The following is a 10,839-nucleotide window of genomic DNA, read 5'->3' on the forward strand; positions in this document are numbered from 1 at the left end:
GCAACATATAACCACTTGAACAATGCATTAATGCCAGACTGCATGGTTGCTGAGTGAATCAGTGAACTTTCCTGTTTATGTTGTGAAGTGCACCTTTGCGACATAAAAGTTGTGCTGTAATTCACCTTAAAGGGACCGACAACAGGCCAGAATGTGCGTTTAGATCATAGGAAAAATGAAAAGGCCGTGAAATATACTGACCGATTCCAGCATTCTTTTCATGTTGTGACTAGGATTTATATTTTAAATCGTGCTTAAATGTAAGAAACACCATCTTTTTGTGCAGCCTAGCAGAATAACCTTGAAGCTGGAATATGGACTACGAAGTCAATCATTTTGCTGTACATAGTCTTGACACCATCATGTATGCCAGTTAGCAAAATTAAAATACGTGTATTAATATCTAGCCCTGCTCAATTCTGCGCTGAAATAGACTAGTACTGCTGAATGGGCGAGTTGATGCATGATAAATTAATATTGCGCTGACACTGTCGTCTGTATCTGTTTTTTTCCCCTTCTTGACTGCATAGCATCTTCACGCTCAAACTGAGCTGCGCTAAAGCAATATGAATTCTGCGCTGCGACATGAAAGAAGTTGCATGGTGAGTGAGAAGCGGCACTGCCATCGTGGCTGCCAGTGGACTAAGTCGAGTCGTGTGCATGTGCGTCAACCGCACACATGCTCATTTAACCACTGCGCTCTAACATGAACTGTTCTTGCGCTCACTGTTTGCAGCATATAGGTACACGACTTCATATTCATTACAGATAGAACAATTCTGAATTATGAATGTTTCGCGGTGCTTTCTTCTTTACCATTACATGATTAGACTCACCGGCTGGCAAGCTTTCCGTAGCGCTAATGAAAACAGGCACCTAGAAAATAGGCTGTCGCTCCCTTTAATATAAAAATTTCAAATGGAAAACAGCAAAGAAATCCAGAAAACACCCAAGACTTGTCAGGCACAATGACTTTACTCTGGCGTGAATTATGCGTTTAAGGGCCCCTAAACCACCTCAATATTTTTTCAAACTTTTCAAGTAAACATGCGCACCGTCTGCAGAATGCCGTCACGTTCAACGATGCCACACATGGCAGTGCTACAAGCTGCCGGCGTGCCACAAATTTCAAGAAACAATCACTCCTTTTTAGGCCTTTCTGGTTCCCATGTGATGTCAGGAAATTGAATATATTGCTGCAACACAAATCATACAGCGATTAGTCAAACAAAAACCCACTGCGTACTTCCGATTAGTCTGCAAGCAGCTGTCTGTGCTGCTTGTTGTTCGTTGTGTTGCCCGTGAAAGCCACTTCCCAGCCATCCCAGCAGTACCCGTTCTCCGCGTCTGTACCAGCCACACACAGACCTCATGTGCACCAGCATGCCATGCGAGATCAGGAGGGTCACTCGAAGAGAGGGAAAGCAAAGCAGCTTTTGGAGAGGATACCTATTCGGGTAGTGAAGAGAAAAGTGAGAGGAGCGATCGCCATACTTCATTAATTAAACACGTCTAACTCCGTTATTATGGCACCATTTCAGAAAATTCTCACGGCTTGTTGAACACTCGTGCACAACTTCCTCACAACTGAATTTCAACCTCTGTGCGGTTAAGGGCCCTTTGATGTGCATTTTGTACATTTGCTTGGTGATTAATAATTAATGTAATACATAATGGTGTTTATGTAAAAGTGTTTATTGTGCTTGTACATTTCTTCATTATGGGAATAGGTGGCTTTGTTGTTATACCTGATGACCTTTCCTGGAACAATACCTCTAATGCTATTGAAAAATGTACTGTTCTTTTAACAGCTAAGCCTGTCCACCTGTCTTATGAACCTACGCATAAAAAAAACCGTGAAAAGACCCATAGCGACAATATGTCTCTGATTTGCATTGTTCAAGTTGTCTGAGCACATCATAGACGACAGTTTTCGTGTACAGATTACAAGGCTGGTTGCAGCAGGCCTCTCTTCAGTGGTTTTAACCAGTGTGTCTCAATTTCTCCTCCAAGAACTTTAAGGATGCAGGAGGCAGTATGAGTGTACATAAAAAGAGGCCATTGGTTCTGCCTTACACACACAAGATTGCCCACAATTTGGAAAAGGTTACAAAAAGGCATGACGTTCCAGTCGTTTTCTCGGCACCCAACAGGCTCTCGAAACTTCGTGCCCACGTTTCTTCGCAAAAAGCCAAGCTTTCATGAGAAATGAAGCATGCCCAGCTGCGTTGCTTGGTGGGCATTGTTCATGAAATTTCGTTGAGCTGTGGCAAGGCATACGTAAGTCGAACCGGACCCTGCGTTTATGATCACCTAAAAGAGCATAATTATATAGACCAAGAATGGCGTAGGTTCACACCTGCCATTCCATTGTGCTTTGTGTGGCTGCATGCCACTGTTCGGAGAAGTTTGTGTGGTAGAAAGAAGTAGGGAAACCTTAGCATGCATGTGGAGGACTAGACGTTTCACTTACAGAAGAAGGGGGATGATGCATCAGTATCCCTCCAATCTCTTTGTTTTAAAATGAATGGCTACAATTATATGGTGCTGTGTGATAGCTATTTGTGCTCTGTGATAGTGTACTTGCACTGCACCCTCTTTTTGTGGGCATATCTATAAATATATAAATTTAGTAGTAGTTTAGAAAATAAATTAGTTGAAACTCTGCTGCCCTATCTCATTGCTCTCAATCAATCGTATCCCATTTTTTTTCACCTTGCCTCAGGTGACGCTTTAGAATGCTAAGTTAAAGCAACTTCATGTAGTAGTATATAAAATGGTTTGCTGTTATGAGCGTGCATATCGTCTAGGCTAGAAATTGCTTGTATTCCTCCATAAGATTCGAAGTCGAAAAAATGAATCGAACAGTAATGAAGCAGTACAAACAAACCTAAGTCAACCAATTATTCAGACAACTAGAATACTGTACATGTAATAAGACTGCAAAATCCTATGTTAGAAGTGTGTGAAAAAACGCTCACAAATGCTGGTTTTTCTGAATTGCACAAAGATAAGGTGTCATCACCACGGATCAGCAAAATTTTGAGCAGACTCGCTCATATTGGTCCAGGTGAGTAATATTGTGGTGAGTTTGATGGTAAGTGAGTGCAGTTTATGAAAATGTTCGTGAGTCAGAGTGAGCCCTAAAGGAAAAATATATTTCTTCAGTGAGCTCCACCTTTTATTGCCCCGCTGTTGTCCCATCATTGCTGTTAATATTATATTGGCTTACTTTTATACTGTAAAATTCTGAACACAAGTGCCCCTCTATTTTTCGTAAAATCTGAAATATGACTCCCCCCTTCTTGCCCTTTTCATTTTCACTGTGGCATTCACTCTTTTTATTCACCCAACGAGGACGAATGAAAAGAATTAATGCATGTGTATTCAATGAAGCATTTAATTAGAAGCATGGGTGTGCATTCTTTATTCTTAGTGGCTCTTCCTTCGCTATCATAAATTTCGATCCATGACCGAGCAAGCCCCCCCTCCCCTGTAATTCTCAGCAGATTTTACTTTATCGTGGGGCTTGTTCGGGATTTTATGGTGGTGTCTATTCACACATGTCTTAGGGAGACCTGCCTCACAAACTTTTTGGGAGGTCCTTGATGAAAATATCTTGCTTGAGTCGCATACTTTGTATTAATGTCCTGTAACCCTAATAACTGATATCTGATGATGTAAAATCAAAATGCATTTCGTAGAGGACGGATTTTGTGAGATGTTGGCATTAAAGCGTATTGACACCATGATTGAAAAAGCTGATTTTACGCTCGTGGACTCATGAGTCTACTCACTCAGGCTCACTCAGACTCGGGTCAAGTGGTGAGTCTGAGTGAGTTCAGCTGAGAAAAATTGTGTGTCTGAGTGAGTTCAATTGACACAAGTTTTAGTGGGTTTGAGTCGAAGTGAGCCCTCAGAGCAGATTACATATATTTGTTGAGCGAGCTCCAGTTTTTTTACCGACCTATGGTCATTAGTGTGCTAAAGGCAAGTCCAAAACCCAGAAATATGTGACCAGCATATCAGCATACATCTGTTGAAATACTTCAACGTTCAAAGCTATGTTTTACTGTAAATAAGTCTAAGCTCCTGCTACTGAGCGCTGTCGAATGGGACGCTTACTTCCATTTATTTCGTTCATGTTGCACAAGAGAAGCATACATCAGATGTTGACCTCCACCAATACTTTGATTTGAGTGAGTTGGTATATACTTAGCTGAGGAAACACAGTGCAGCAAAAGGATGAGGACTAAGGAACACAGTGTACTAGACAAGCGGTGAAATTACAGCGGAACTTTATTGCACCAACTATTCTCTTTTATAGCTTATCATACCATGCCTTTCCAGTCACACCTGCCATGTCAGAAAGCTATCTACATTTTCACGGAAAAACATCACGTGTACTTCTTTAAAACTATGCATGCACAGCTTGCAAGCTTATGTAAAAGGCAGAGAAGTTAAAACAGATGCCACATCAGAAAGCAATCCACATATTCACGTCAAGATGTCACGTGTACCTTTTTAAAACTATATGTGCACAACTCGTGTGCTCATGTGAAAGGCAAAAAAGTGTAATTAGATGCACCAAACTTTAAAGCAATAGCAGAAACCTCCAGGTAAGAAGCGAAGAAAAAATGATGGAAACAAAGGCACAAGAAGTAAAGGTGTAATAAATTATAATGAACTGTAGCAAATGTACAGATAAAAATTGTGAGAGGTCGACAAAAGGGTAAAGACATTTGTGCCTAACAGACACACTGGTGCTGTGTTTCAGATAGTAGAACCACAAAAAGTGTGGTTCTACTTCTTAGAGTAATCAATATATGATTTCAGGGGCATTGGATTATGTCAGGAAATGTGTTTGCAGAACTGAAGTGTACTCTGAAGAAAATTTTGTTAATATGTAGTGGGTTAGCATTGTAAAAAATTCAATAGCACTTTGGTGTTGGGTTTAAAAAAAACTTCATACAACTGAACACTTTGTTTAATTAATGCTCGTGCAAGTAATATTTCACTTGAATTAACAGTTAAAATATATGGCAGTGAGACAGAATTGAGATGAATGCCACATGAATTAAGCATATTGAAGTTTCATTCACACACATAGCAGATATGCTAGTTACAGTTCTTAGAATCTATGAACACACTTTTTTTTGCTTTCACATAATCTGCCTCTAAAAATCTTCTTGCAGCATATATTCGTTTTGGCAGCAAAATAAAATTTAGTGAAATTAAAATAGCTAATGCTGCACATTGCAATATTCTTCACAGAACACTGCGAAAGAGAGAGCTCACAAAATTTGCTTTTTCTGAAGATTAACAATGTACATTGCTGCTCACCATCATAGTTACTACGGTAAACAAAAGCTCTCCACATTGCTTTAAGCATGCTACTCTCCTGCATAAATTAAACAACATATTATCTCTGTAGTGTTTAGACCCTGCTGCTCACTATGAGGTAATATGGTAAAATTCAATAACGTCAGCTGGATGTGAATGTGACAACTACTAGCTTGAGCTAAAGTTACTGTATATTAGTTTTAGTTAATTTAGGCTAGCTTAGTGTAAGGGATGCCCAGTATCATGAGTTGCAGCTTATCTGTGGTTAAGCAAGGTTAGTTTTTATTCTGTGGTTTATTGCTACAATTAGCTAGTCTCATATCTGTGGGAGGTCATTTTAAAAATGTTAGACCAGGGAAGATGTAAATCAATTTGATTAGGCAGCTAGCTCACTATACATAGGTGAATTACTGCAAGTTCAGCTGCATTAGGCCAAGTATAGTGACACATCCACCTAGCTTTATATGGTGCAGGTTGGGTCATCGAATGGCCACAATCTGGTAAAGCTAAGTGGATAATTATTAAATGGCATACAAAGCATCAGAACAGACCCTGAAAATGACCAATATTTGCATTTGCTACATAAAAGAAGTACTCAAGGTTAATGTAATATATGCACAGATCTTGAGTAGTTGACAATAATAAGCTTATGAATGTGGTAATATCACAAGTCATGCATGTGTTCATGATAACTAATAGACAATAATGCCAGGGAAAGTATGGGAGCCAGTTATTATACGAAGCAATTGTAATGTAAATATGAAGAAATCAAAGTGGGCGAAAAGATGACTTGCGGGTGGCAAGTTATCTTTTCACCCACTTATCTTTCTTCATGTCTACATTACAATTACTTCTAACAAAATCCCCCATACTTTCCTTGGCATTATTGTCTGTTAGATCTCATTATTAATGTGTTTAACAAAGAAAACAAGCCCTTAAAATTTACACTTTCTTTAAGTCATGCATGTAGTTACACATCTATACAGGCACTTGTTTATTCGTTCAAATTAAAAATGTAGCCACCTCGTTTTATTTGTTATTACTTTATCTGCTGTCAAAAATGTATGCCTCATGATGTCATGAATTAAGGTGAATATTGACGAAAATGTCCTGTAAAAGATGCAGACTAAGTTATTAGTCTTACATTTCAATTAATTTAGATTGAGCACATCTTTCACCTAATGTGCTGTGAACAAAGCCTATGGTGGCAGAGAAAGGAATGGCAAACAAACATTGTGATTTAGTTATATTTGTAGTAACTAGATGTGTTGTCATGAAATTATACTACAAGCTCAACATTTTTATATTTGTGGGTATATAATATTAGTTATGTATACAATTTAGGAATCCATATGGGATGGATGCCCATAACGCTTGTAAATATTTATAATTTTCTCAAGTACCCACTGGGCCCTTAAATACGTCATTCTGGACTGTCCAAGACTGCCAAAAATACTGCATTAGTAGTGCCCACTGGCTGAAAATGCCATTTCAAGCAGTCTAAGACTGGTAGAGATGGAGGATAAAAGACTGTCATATGCCATTTAGTCACTGAGAAATAACTTGGCAATTCAATTAAAGTAGCACTTTATTTGAATGAAAGTGCATTTACAGTCAGACTGCTAGAAAATTTTCTACTGCATACATCATATGTGCACAAACTGTTCATAGTGGACATAGCTGCACACATTTTGGCATAATGAATGCAAGGCCTAGCAAAAAATTGCTTTTAATTTTGCCACTTGCTAACGCCATGCTCTTTTTCAGCAAAGTTGAGACTTTGCGAAGCTCACTTGGCCTCTTTAATTATTTGTTCCTGACAGTCCCTTACCACTTGAGGCAATTCTGTCAGCCAAGAAGAACTTTGTTTACAGTTTCTCAGATTTTTAGGGATGGAGAATCAAAGAGGCTCACTACGTTTGTGTAGCATGTGTGTGTTACAAATTTGTATGAACACAAAATTTGTATAAACACAAAATATATGTCTATATTAATGGGGAAGGTGGCAGGATGACAGACACATGCGACTGTTCCAGTATTTACGGTAAAAATGAAAAATTTTATGTCATGCACACACTATATATGAAGTCCTTGTGCTGCTCTAATAAACTTTCTGTGGAGTGCAATGACATGTGGTGCCTGTTTATTTTGAGTGAAGTTTTAAGTTAGTGGCTAAGAATATAAAGTAATGCACTCTTATCTCGTTTCTTTAATTCATTACTGCCATTACTGTCAGGTTGCTTACTTGATATGTGGGCTTGCCACTCAACAGAACTAAAAACTGACATTTATTTTCAAAAATAATTTTTCAAATATAATTGGGTGTCTACAACGTTAAATATATGTATTCTCGGGCCTTGGCCAGCATATTAATCAATACGCTCGTAAATTCGTATGCGATTATTAGGTGTTTTTAATGCTGCATATCTAGATAGTCTCTTTATTTACAATTTTTTTATTTTACTTTTATTCCTTTTCTTGTTGAATGCAGCGACAGTTTATTGCTTTTTACTTGATAGAAAGAACCTTTTTTTCTTATGTAAACATAACTACATGATGAAACATTTTTATGTATGCAATCATGCCTATCTTTCAAGTGAATGCGCACAACATGGCTACCGGCAATGACAGGCATTCAAGTTTTGCTCAGGCAAAGGTTTGTGCTCCAGATGGGGGCAGAGCAGCCTCACCAAAGATTTTTTCCTGCCCTGCCATTGCCCCCACAAGAGCCGACAGTGAAAAAATGCGCATGTTCCCTGCCTCCTTGCCAGTATGAGTTGTCCACTTTTCACAAAATTCCTACAATCTCTTTTGAAAGTCCCTTTGCAAGCATTGATAAGCCTTATAGCTTCTATGCTTCTCTGAATCAAGTGGACAGTGAAAAACTGTATAACAAGGATGAAACCCAGCACTTTCATGAAATCGGTAAAATAATTGAACAGGTAACTTCAGCCCTTGACGTGCCTTTCTCATTTCCTGTTAATGTTCTCTTTTCCATATAGTACAATCCAGTCTTGTCTTTAATTCCCTTTGTTCACTTGTACATTGTATATTTGTGCTTATACGTTTGTGTTATTTATTTTACACTGTCATGTTAGATATGCTGAAATAACTAAAGTTCCGGGCACAGTTTTGTAGCTTCACTGGCAATTGATTGGAGGAGTGGTTTCAGATGGGCTTTTTTATTTCAGCTTCTTCAGTGACATTAGGGTGTCCACAAACTAGTGAGTTTATTCAGCAAAGGTAGCAGAATCTACACACATGTGTCCTGCTTACTTGTAGTGATGGAAGTATATTTCACAAAGCTACATTCCAGGTACACATTCTATACTTATAAAAGGTATGGTTATGAATAAACAGAGCCCATGCCTAGTCCCATTCGTGCAATATGTTTCTGCTTTCATAGATTGGATAAGAGCCCTTATATGGCACTTAGAAAAGCATAAAGGCAAATCTGGTTCTCCAAGTAGCACGTGAATTCAGCAGCCCCGGGCAAATAAAGGGTCTCACAGTTTTGAGATCTCAGCTTGCTGAGATATTCAGAAGTTGAGGGCAAGGCTTACAATTTTAATAAGAATCAAGACGCAGCAAGTTGGGCACTTTGGTAATTTACACAGAAATTTGCAGAGCCAAACAAAACTATACAGAAACGACATATTAATGACTACCAATTACCAATTGTTAACAGAAATTTTATTGTAACTACAAATGTGTACATATTATATACATACACACAAAGTTGCATGTGACAAGAACTAAAGGACAACTGCAAAAGGATGTACTTTTGACCAAACTACATGTGCCAACATAACTAGCTAAAGACCAATGAGAAGGTAATTATTTTAGACGTCATGGAGCAATAATGAAGGCCATATGCAACACACATGCCATCTAACAATGTAAAAAGCCTCTACTAGTTCATAAGCTGCTGTCTCCTTTTGCTTCAATAGTACCTTGGCTTTCAGAAGGTACCACAGGCACTCTTGTATTGCCATTGTACCTGGAGGTGTGGATATTGATATTCAGACATGATATAGCTTGCTAGTAACAGCACTGTTTTTATTGATTGCCATGTTTGTTAACCAAATAAGCAAGCTGCAAACCTTACAGCACGATAAATTCAATGAAGGCGTCCATTCAAGTTTTCCTATACTCCCTGAGACGCACGTATAGTGATGATTTTTTTCTGTCTGGCAAGCATGTTGCCTTCCACATGAAAAGAGTTTTTCACATAGCAATAAATAGTCTCGATGAATTTGGTCCGAGCTTTATTATGCATCCTCGCTGTTTGTCCTGCTTTCGCAGCTTCCGCTATCAACAGCAGCACAAATATTGCCCAACTTGTCACATCCAAAAGACAACATTGTGGCCACCTTGTTTCAACTTTCTTCCACCTTGGTGAGACACCGTGCAGATCATGAACATTTATGATATGCTTATCTTTCTTACTTCTACCACCAGTTAATTCCTTGTTTTCTCTAGATTTCTTTTGCTCAAGAGAGCCAATTAAGCAATGTTCAGGATACCTTAACTGTTTTATATTTCCAACTGCCTCATGAAGCTCTTGTCCATCAAATCTGGACATCATTTTTTATAGAAAGCAGTAAAAAAAGAGGGGGCAATGGCATTATTGATAAATTCAGTGTTCTGGGAGATAGTCAAGGATAGATTTAACTAAACTTGGTGAATGCGTCTGACACATGTGCAGCCTTCCATGCCAGATACCGAGGCCTAAAAACCAAATGACAACGTTGCTTTCACTACCATTCCTGACATTATTTCTGTGATCAAAGTGCACACTGTGGTTCACATGGAACAGAATGTACAGCCCCCTTCACATGGAACAGAATGTACAGCCCCCTTTCTTATTAAAGTGATGATCTTGGGTTTGAATCCTATTGACAAGAAAGAAATGAGGACATGGAGATTAGGTATGGAGTTCTGATTTGTGCTATGTTTGCTTGCCTTTGGCTCTTTCTGTGGCTTACTAGAGGCAAATAATTCAAGATGTGTTGTGGAGTGTGTGGATAGTGTCATTGTACATCCAAATAGCCCAAGCTTGTGATGTTAGAAATTAAGGTGATGTTAGAATTAAGGCATTGCTGGGTGAATTGATCCCTCTCATTGGCTGACAAGGAGGGATAAATTGTGGTTGTGCCTGCCCCACTGTCAGGGAGAGGGCACTTATGGGTTACTAAAGCTCGGACTTAATGAGTTATTTAATACAATAAGGACACTGGCAATTTCAGTGTTTTGGAGATACACATGCACACAGTTCAGATGCAAAAGATGGATGCACCATCTCACTTTGTTGTGTCTGAGAAGGGGATGTGGCAGGACATTGTCTCTGGACACCTCCAGACAGGTCCGTAGCCAGACATTTTTTAAGTAGGCTTGCAAACCTTGAAAACTGCCTATTTTAATTATTTATTTTTGGTAAAACAACCTCTTTATTCGAATTTCAAGAAAAACTCGAGTCCCCCCCCCCCCTCCCTC

Source organism: Rhipicephalus microplus, chromosome 9 (assembly GCF_043290135.1).
Source record: "Rhipicephalus microplus isolate Deutch F79 chromosome 9, USDA_Rmic, whole genome shotgun sequence".
Taxonomy (NCBI): Eukaryota; Metazoa; Arthropoda; class Arachnida; order Ixodida; family Ixodidae; genus Rhipicephalus; species Rhipicephalus microplus.